We start from the raw sequence: 9,473 nt of genomic DNA, 5'->3' as shown, positions 1-9,473 counted from the left end.
AGAGGGACACTCTATTCGATTCCATTGGTCAGTCTATCTATCTTTATGCCAGTACCATGCTGTTTTGACCACTGTAGCTTCATAATATGCCTTGAAGTCTGGTATCGTGAGACCTCTGACTTCATTTTTCTTTCTCAGGATACCTTTAGCTAATCAGGGCACCCTGCCTTTCCAGATAAATCTGGTTATTGGCTTTTCTATTTCTGAAAAGTAAGTTTTTGGTATTTTAATTGGTATTGCATTGAATCTGTAAATCAGTTTAAGTAGAATTGACATCTTAACTATATTTAGTCTTCCAATCTATGAACATTTATTTAGGTCTTCTGTGATTTCTTTTAACAATTTCTTCTAGTTTTCTTTGTAGAAACCTTTTGTCTCTTTAGTTAAATTTATTCCTAAATATTTTATTCTTTTGGTTGCAATTGTAAATGGAATATTTTTTCTTGATTCCCTCTCAGATTGTTCATTATAGTGTATAGAAGCACTACAGATTTTTGAGTGTTGCTCTTGTATCCTGCCACTTTGCTGTACTCATTTATTAGCCCTAGTAGTTTTGCTGTGGATTTTTCAGGGTTATTGGCATATAGTATCATATCATCTGCAAACGGTGATAGTTTTACTTCTTCCTTTCCAATTTTGATGCATTGTATTTCTTTTTCTTGTCTAATTGCTCTGGCTAGAACCTCCAACACAATGTTGAATAACAATGGTAATAGTGGACATCCTTGTTTTGTTCCCGATCTTAGGGGGAAAATTTTCAGTTTTCCCCATTGAGGATGATGCTAGGTGCAGATTTTTCATATATTCCCTTTATCATGTTGAGGAAGTTCCCTTCTATTCCATTCTTTTGAAGTCTTTTCAACAGGAAAATATGTTGAATTTTGTCAAATGCTTTTTCTGCATCAATCGAGATTGTCATGTGGTTTTTCTGCTTTGATTTGTTGATATGGTGTATTACGTTAATTGATTTTCTTATGTTGAACCATCCTTGCATACCTGGGATGAATCCTACTTGGTCATGGTGTATAATTCTTTTAATGTGTTGCTGGATTTGATTTGCTAGAATTTTGTTGAGGATTTTTGTGTCCATATTCATTAGAGAGATTGGTTTGTAGTTTTCTTTTTTGTAATATCTTTGTCTGGCTTTGGTATGAGGGTGATGTTGGCTTCATAAAATGAATTAGGTAGCTTTCCCTCCTTTTCAATTTTTTTGAAGAGTTTGAGCAGGATTGGTACTAATTCTTTCTGGAATGTTTGTTAGAATTCACATGTGAAGCCATCTGGTGGACTTTTCTTTTGGGGAGTTTCTTAACGACTGATTCAATTTCTTTACTTGTGATTGGTTTGCTGAGGTCATCTATTTTTTCTCGAGTCAAAGTTGGTTGTTCATGCCTTTCTAGAAAGTTGTCCATTTCATCTACATTGTCGTATTATTAGCATAAAGTTGTTCATAGTATCCTGTCATTACTTCCTTTATTTCTGCTGGGTCAGTGATTATGTCTCCTCTTCCATTTCTGATCTTATTTATTTGCATCCTCTCTTCCTCTTTTTGTCAATCTTGCTAAGGGTCCATCAGTCTTATTGATTTTCTCATCGAAACAGCTTCTGGTTTTGTTGATTTTCTCAATTGTTTTCATGTTCTCAATTTCATTTATTTCTGCTATAATCTTTGTTATTTCTTTCCTTTTGCTTGCTTTGGGGTTAGTTTGCTGTTCTTTCTCTACTTCTTCCAAGTGGACAGTTAATTCCTTGATTTTTTCCCTTTCTTCTTTTTTTGATATAGGCATTTAGAGCAAAAAATTTCCCCCTTAGCACTGCCTTTGCTGCGTCCCATAAGTTTTGATATGTTGTGTTTTCATTTTCATTTGACTTGAGATATTTACTGATTTCTCTTGTAATATCTTCCTTGACCCACTGGTTGCTTAAGAGTGTGTTGCTGAGCCTACACATATTTGTGAATTTTCTGGCACTCTGTCTATTATTGATTTCCAGCTTCATTCCTTTATGATCTGAGAAAGTGTTTTTGTATGATTTCAATCTCTTTAAATTTATTGAGACTTGCTTTGTGACCCAGCATATGGTCTATCCTTGAGAATGATCCATTAGCACTTGAGAGTATGGTGTATCCTGCTGTTGTGGGCTGTGATGCTCTACAAATGTCTGTTAAGTCTAGCTCATTTATTGTATTATTCAAATTCTCTGTTTCTTTATTGATCCTGTGTCTAGATGTTCTGTTCATTGTTGAGAGTGGGGAATTGAAGTCTTCCACTATTATGGTAGATGTGTCTATTTCTCTTTTCAGTGTTTTCAGTGTTTGACACATGTATTTTGGAGCATTCTGGCTCGGTGTATAAATATGTATGATTGTTATGTCTTGCTGAATTTTTCATTTTATTAATACACACATCCTTCTTTGTCTCTTTTAACTGTTTACATTTGAAGTCTAATTTGCTGGATATTAGTAAAGCTACTCCTGCTCTTTTCTGATTGTTAGTTGCATGAAATATCTTTTCCCAAGCTTTCACTTTCAATGTATGTTTATCCTTGGGTCTAAGATGTGTTTCCTGTAGATAGCTTATAGATGAGTCCTGTTTTTTAATCCATTCTGCCAGTCTATGTCTTTTGATTGGGGAGTTTAATCCATTAACATTTAGTGTTAGTACTGTATGGGTAGTATTTTCTTCTACCATCTTGGTTTTTGGGTTTTATATGTCATATCTAATTTTTCTTCCTTTTATTTTACTGTTAGCCTTCCTTTCTACACTCTTCTCCACACCTCTCTCTCCTGTCTTTTCGTATCTGCCTCTAGTGCTCCCTTTAGTATTTCTTGCAGAGCCGATCTCTTGGTCACAAATTTCCTCAGTGATTTTTTGTCTGAAAAATGTTTTAATTTCTCCCTCATTTTTGAAGGACAGTTTTGCTGGATATAGAATTCTTGGTTGGCAGTTTTTCTCTTTTAGTAATTTAAATATATCATTTTACTGTCTTCTTGTCTCATGGTTTCTGCTGAGAAATCTACACATAGTCTTATTGGACTTCCCTTGTATGCTATGGATTGCTTTTCTCTTGCTGCCTTCAAGATCCTCTCTTTCTCTTTGATCTCTGACATTCCGGTTAGTAAGTGTCTTGGAGTACCTCTATTTGGGTCTATTCTCTTTGGGGTATACTGCATTTCTTGGATCTGTAATTTTAAGTCTTTCATAAGAGTTGGGAAATTTTCAATGATAATTTCCTCCATTAGTTTTTCTCCTCCTTTCCCCTTCTCTTCTCCTTCTGGGAAACCCACAACACTTATATTTGTGCACTTCATATTGTCATTCAATTCCTGAGTCCCTGCTCATATTTTTCCATTTTTTCCCCCTAGATTTTCTTTTGCTTGTTGGATTTCAGATGTTCCATCCTCCAATTTGCTAATCCTATCTTCTGTCTCTTGAAATCTAACATTGTAAGTTTCCATTGTTTTTTTTTATCTCTTCTATTGTGCCTTTCATTCCCATAAGTTCTGTGGTTTGTTTTTTCAGACTTTCAATTTCTTCTTTTTGTTCATTCCTTGCCTTCTTTATATCCTCCCTCAAGTCACTGATTTGTTTTTTGATGAGGTTTTCCATGTCTGTTTGTATATTCTGAATTAATTTTTTCAACTCCTGTATGTCATTTGAATTGTTGGCTTATTCCTTTGACTGGGCCATATCTTCAATTTTCCTAGTGCAATTTGTTATTTTTTGCTGGTGTCTAGACATTTAATTACCTTAATTAGTTTATTCTGGAGATTGTTTTCAGTTCTTTTACCTAGGGTTTTCTTACTGAATGAATTTGTTGCCTGTCTGTTCTTTGACATTCAGTTCAGCTTTTTCTGGACCACTAGCTTAGATTTTGTCTAATGGAGGAGAATTCTTCAGTGCTTGTTTTCTTGTTTCTTGCTCTGCCTATATGGTGCCTTCCCCTCGCCATCCCCCCTTAGGAGGGTCTACTTAGGTATTATAGACCCCAGAAGGATTTTCCCAGACCAAACTGGCCTCCTGTCAGGAGGAAAGTGTCCCCTGCATCAGTTTTCTCTGAGGGTGAGACCCAGTAGATTCAAAGACTTTCCTTTGAAGTCTCTGGACTCTGTTTTTCTTATCCTGCCCAGTATGTGGCACTTGTCTGCCTGCAGGTCCCACCAGCATAAGATGATGTAGTATCTTTAACTTTGGCAGACTCTCCCTGCTGGGGGCATGGTGGAGATAGAGGAGAGGTTGTAGGCTTGTTTTAATGGCTTCAAATTACCAAGCCCTGGGGTCTGAATTCCTTGATGGAGGGATTCCACCTAAGTTGGAACTCAACCCTCCTTGGGGAAAGAACAGGCTTCAGACAAGCTCTCAAACAAGCTCTCAAACAATGCCTGGGGCAGTTGCAGCCTAAGAAGCCCTGCCACTGTATTCAAAGGCAGTCAAGCCTTTGTAGAAACACAGCCATAAAAACTTCCATATCTTTTTTTTCTTTTTCCGTTAGCCCTGCCCTCTTGGCACCAGGGCAAAAATCAGGGACCCCTGCTTTGACCAGGTTCACCTGAGCTGGTGGCCTATTTTTAGTAGTCAGAATTTGTGAATTAATTCCACACTTGAAGCTTAGTTGCACTCGGTCCCTGCTGCTGATAAAGTCCCTTTCCTTTCCCCTCTGGGAAGCAGCCTGTGGGGGAGGAGCACCAGCCACTGCATCTTGGGGAACTCACGGTTTTGGGGGGGCTCGCTGCCGGTCCAGCTGGTTCAGACTGGGATATGCTGTGTGTCTGGTCACTGACGTGGCCCCAGGAGCTGTTCTGTACAGGTCCTGGTTATTTAGTAGCTGTTTTGGAGGACAAACTAAATCCCACACCTTGCTAAGCCTCCATCTTGGCACCTCCCCCCATTCTCTTGCTTTCTTTTGTAGCATGCTTTTGGCACTTCAGGGTCTCTTTCTCTTCCAAATGAATTTGGTAACTAGCTTTTCTAAGTCTTCAAAATAAGTTGTTGGAATTTTGATTGAAACTGCATTGAATTTATAGATCAATTTTGGTAGAATTGACATTTTAACTATATTTAACTTTCCTATCTATAATCAGGGAATATTCCCACCTATTTTGATTCTCTTTGATTTCTTTTAGCAGTATTATGTAGTTTTCTGTGTACAAGTCCTTTATGTCCCAGTTAAGTTCTGTTCTAGTTTGGCACTGCCAGAATGTGACATACCAGAAACAGAACAGCTTTTAAAAGGGGTAATTTATTAACTTGCAAGTTCTAAGCCTGTCAAAATATCCAAATTAAAGCAAGGCTATAGAAATTATCCAAATTAAGGCACCAATAAGAGGTTACTTTCACTTAAGAAAGGACAATGAAGTTCAGGGTTTCTTTCTCAACTGAAAAGGCACATGGTGAGCATGGTGATGTCTGCTAGACGTCTCTCCAGGCTTCTTGTTACATGAAACTCCCCTGGGGGCATTTTCCTTCTTCATCTTCAAAGGTTTCTGGCTGCATGGGCTTTCATGGTTCTCATGGCTCTGTGCTTTCTCCAAAATGTTCCATCTTTTAAGTGATTCCAGTAAACATTAGTTTGCTAATGTTTACAAAGTTTACAAAGACCCACCTGCAATAGGTGGAGTCACATCTCCATCTAACCAAAAGTTAATACCCACAATTTGGGTGTGTCACATCTCCATGAAGATAATCTAATTACATTTCCAACCTACAGTACTGATAGAGATTAAAAGAAATGGTTTCCTTTGTAAGAACAATCAGGATTAAAACATGGCTTTCCTAGGGCACATAATCCTTTCAAAATGGCACAAGTTCATACCTAGATATTTGATTATTTTAGTTGTTGTTTTGAATGGAATTTTTTCCTTAAAGGAGTCCTCCATTGGGTCATTGCTTGTGTATAGAAACATTACAGATTTTTGCACATTAATTGCATATCCCACTACTTTACTGTATTTGTTTATTAGTACCAGTAGCTTTGTTGTAGATTTCTCAGGATTTCACAGTATAGTATCATGTCATTGGAAAATAATGAGCATTTTAATTCTTCCTTCCCAATTTGGATGCCTTTTATTTCTTTTTTCCTGCTTGATCGCTCTATGTAGAAATTCTAGTACAATGTTGAGTAATAGCAGTGACAGAGGGCATTCTTGTCTCATTCCCTATTTTAGGAGGAAAGTTTTTGATCTCTCTCCATTGAGTATGATGCTGGGTATGGGTTTTTATATATTCCCTTTATAATATTGAGGAAGTTACCTTTGAGTCCTACCTTTTGAAGTGTTTTATCAAAAAAGGATGTTGAAATGTTGTCAAATTCTTTTTTAGCATCAATCAAGATGAGCATGTGATTTTTCCCTTTTGATTTGTTAATGTGCTGTATACACTAATTGATTTTCTTCTGTGTTGAACCATTCTTGCATTCCTGGTACAAATCCCACTTGGTCGTGATGTATAATTCTTTTAATGTGCTGTTGGATTCACTTTGCTAGTATTTTGTTGAGATTTTTTTGCACCTGTGTTCATTAGGGAGATTGGCCTGTTGTTTTCCTTTTTATAGCATCTTAACTGGTTTTGTTATTAAAGTGATGTTAGCTTCATAAAATGAGATAGATATTGTTCCTTTTTCCTAAAATTTTTTGAAAAATTTCAGCAGGATTGGTGTTTGTTGTTTTTGGAATGATTGATAAAATTCCTCCATGAAGCTATGTGGTCCTGGGCTTTTCTTTGTAGGAAGATTTTTGATGAATGATTGAATCTCTTTACTTGTGATTGGTTTGTTGATATCTTCTATTTCTTCTTGAGTCAGTGTAGCTTGTTTGTATGTTTGCAGGAATGTGTCCATGTCATCTAAGTTGCCTAGTTTGTTGCCATATATTTGTTCATAGTATCCTCTTATGATTTTTTTTTATTTCTTCAAGGTTGGTAGTAAAATGCCCCTCTCATTTCTGATTTTGTTTATTTGCATCCTCTCTTTTTCTTTGTCAGCCTTGCTAGTAGTCCATCAATTTTATAGATTTTCTCAAAGAATCAACTTTTGGTTTTATTGATTCTTTCTATTGTCCTTTTGTTCTACCATTCATTTAACTCTGCATTAATCTTTGTGATTTCTCTTCTCCTATTTGCTTTGGGGTTAGTTTGCTGCTCTTTCTCAAGTTCCTCCAGGTGAGCAGTTAAGTCCTCGATTTTCCCTCTTACTTCTTTTTTAATGTGCGGATTTAGGGCAATAAATTTCCCTAACAGCACAGCCTTTGCTGCATCCCATAGTTCTGATATATTGTATTCTCATTTTCATTCATCTCCAGATAGCTACTGATTTCTCTAAGCAATTTCTCCTTTGACCCACTGGTTAAGAGTGTGTTATTTAATATCCATATATTTGTGAATGTTTCATTCTTTGGTGGTTATTGATTTCCAGCTTCATTCTATTGTGACCAGAGAGAGTGCTTTGAATAATTTTAATGTTTTTAAATTTATAAAGACCTATTTCATGCCCCAGCATATGATCTCTTCTGGATAAAAGTCCCTGAGCACCAGAGAAGAATGTATATCCTGGTATTTTAGGGTGTCGTGACCTACATATGTCTGTTAGGTCTAATTCATTTATCACATTGTTTAAGTTCTCTATTTCCTTATTGATCCTCTGTCTGATTGCTGTACCCATAGAGGAGAGTGGTGTATTAAATTATGCCTATTGAAATGTCTATTGCTTCCTTCAGTTTTGCCAGTGTTTGTCTCATGTACTTTGGAGATCCTTGATTGGGAGCATAAATGTTTATGATTGTTGTTTCTTCTTGGTGAATTGTCCCTTTCATTAAAAATATGTCTTTCTTTGTCTTTTATGAGATTTTTATGCTTAAAGTCTATTTTGACTGATATCAGTATAGCTATTCCTGCTTACTTTTGGGTACAGCTTGTGTGGAATATCTTTCATCATCCTTTCACTTTCAATCTATTTATATCCTTGTGTCTAAGATGAGTCTCTTGTAAGCAGCATATAGCAGGAGTACATTTCTTAATCCATTCTGCCAATCTATATCTTTTAATTGGTAGTTTTAGTCCATTAATATTCAAAGTTATTACTGTAAAAGCATTTCTTGAATGCATCATCTGATCCTTTGGATTTTATTGTCAGATCTATATATTCTTCTCCTTCTTTCTTTCTCTTTTTATTCTTTATGTTACCCTTACTGGTACTTTTCAGTTCCGTGCCCTCCGTCAAACTTCCCCTTCTCCTGTCTCTTTTATTCAGCTGTCAGAACTCCCTTTAGTATTTCCTGCAAGGCTGGTCTCTTGTTGACAATTCTTTCAGCATTTGTTTGTTTCTGAAAATTTTAATCTGACCCTCAGTTTTGATGGACAATTTAAATGGGTACAGAATTCTTGGCTGAATGTCTTTCTCTTTCAGGATCTTAACTATATCATACCACTGCCTTCTCACCTCCATAGTGCCAATTAAGTAGTCCAAACTCAGTCTTATGTGGTTTCCCTGGTATGAAGTAGAATGTTTTCCTATTGCTTTCAGGATTTTCTGCTTCTCTTCAACACTTGACAGACTGATTAGTATGTCTTAGGGAAGGCCTATTTTAGATTTATTCACTTGGCCATGGTGTATAATTCTTTTAATGCGATTTGCAAGTATTTTGTTGAGGATTTTTGCATCTATATTCATTAGAGTGATTGGTCTGTAATTTTCTATTCTCGTATCTTTGTCTAGCTTTGGTATGAGGCTGATGTTGGCTTCATAGAATGAATTAGGTCACTTTCCCTCCTCTTAAGCTTTTTTGAAGATTTTGAGCAAGATTGGTACTAATTCTTTCTTGAATACTTGGTAGAATTCACATGTGAAGCCATCTGGTCCTGGACTTTTCTTTTTTGGAAGCTTCTTGATAACTAATTCAGTCTCTTGTGATTGGTTTGTTGAGTTCATCTATTTCTTTTCTAATCAATGTTGGTTGTTCATGCCTTTCTAGGAAGTTGTCCATTTCATCTATGCTGTCTAGTTTACTAGCCTATAGTTGCTCATATTACCCTCTCATTACCTCTTTTATTTCTGCCAATTATTTCTCTTCTTCCATTTCTGATTTTATTTATTTGCATCCTCTTTCTTCTTCTTTTTGTCAACCTTGCTAAGGGTCCATCAATTTTATTGATTTTCTCAAAGAACCAACTTCTGGTTTTGCTGATTTTCTTGATTATTTTCATGTTCTCAATTTCATTTATTTCTGCTTTAATTTTCATCATTTCTTTCCTTTTGTTTGCTTTGGGGTTTGTTTGCTGTTCTTTCTCTAGGTTTTCCAAGTGAACAGTTAATTCTTTGATTTTTGCTCTTTCTTATTTTTTAATATAGGCATTTAGGGCAATAAACTTCCCTCTTAAAACGCCTTTTCAGCATCCCATAAATTTTGATATGTTGTGTTTTCATTTTCATTTGTATGAAGATATTTACTGATTTCTCTTATAATTTCTTCATTGACCTACTGG

Source organism: Tamandua tetradactyla, chromosome 9 (assembly GCF_023851605.1).
Source record: "Tamandua tetradactyla isolate mTamTet1 chromosome 9, mTamTet1.pri, whole genome shotgun sequence".
Taxonomy (NCBI): domain Eukaryota; kingdom Metazoa; phylum Chordata; class Mammalia; order Pilosa; family Myrmecophagidae; genus Tamandua; species Tamandua tetradactyla.
The sequence above is the reverse complement of the archived record's forward strand: the minus strand, read 5'-3'. Positions refer to the sequence as shown.